This window comes from Stegastes partitus, unplaced genomic scaffold, assembly GCF_000690725.1.
Source record: "Stegastes partitus isolate 25-593 unplaced genomic scaffold, Stegastes_partitus-1.0.2 Scaffold1313, whole genome shotgun sequence".
Taxonomy (NCBI): Eukaryota; Metazoa; Chordata; class Actinopteri; family Pomacentridae; genus Stegastes; species Stegastes partitus.
The window spans coordinates 84,586-85,135 of NW_007579044.1; positions in this window are offsets into that span (position 1 = coordinate 84,586).

The following is a 550-nucleotide window of genomic DNA, read 5'->3' on the forward strand; positions in this document are numbered from 1 at the left end:
AAAAAAAAAAAAGCAAAACTGCAGAGGCTCGTCTCTTACGGCCAACAACAGATCATGACAAATTTAGATCCCCTTAAAGCAAGACAACAAGGAGGAGGTGTTGTGAGAAAACAAAGCGCCTGGAAATTTCTGCACTTCCTTGTGTAAACTGATACAGACTTATAAAGCCATGTCTGTCACCGCTACTACAACTGTAACCTCAGCAAAACAGTACAACACCTCACTACAGCTACTTGTATTGCTATTGTTGCCATTTTTCCCTCTCATCCTCTCACGCACAAACACAGTCTTTCATAGAGGAGTGTGTCGGCGCGTGGGAAGGAGGGGATCCAGTTTCATTCTCTTTACCTCTGGATCAAAGAAAGTTGCGAGAAGGTTACAAATTCCGCATCATACCTGCAAGTATTCTGTGTAGTTTGTCGGGAAGGGGGGGGGGGCGTTATTGATCAGCTTGTATAAGTAGATATGGTATTGATCCATTGGTCTCGAGGCCCCATAATTCTTTCCTTCTTTCCCAGCCCTCTCTCTCACTCTCTGCTCGTGTCTACCC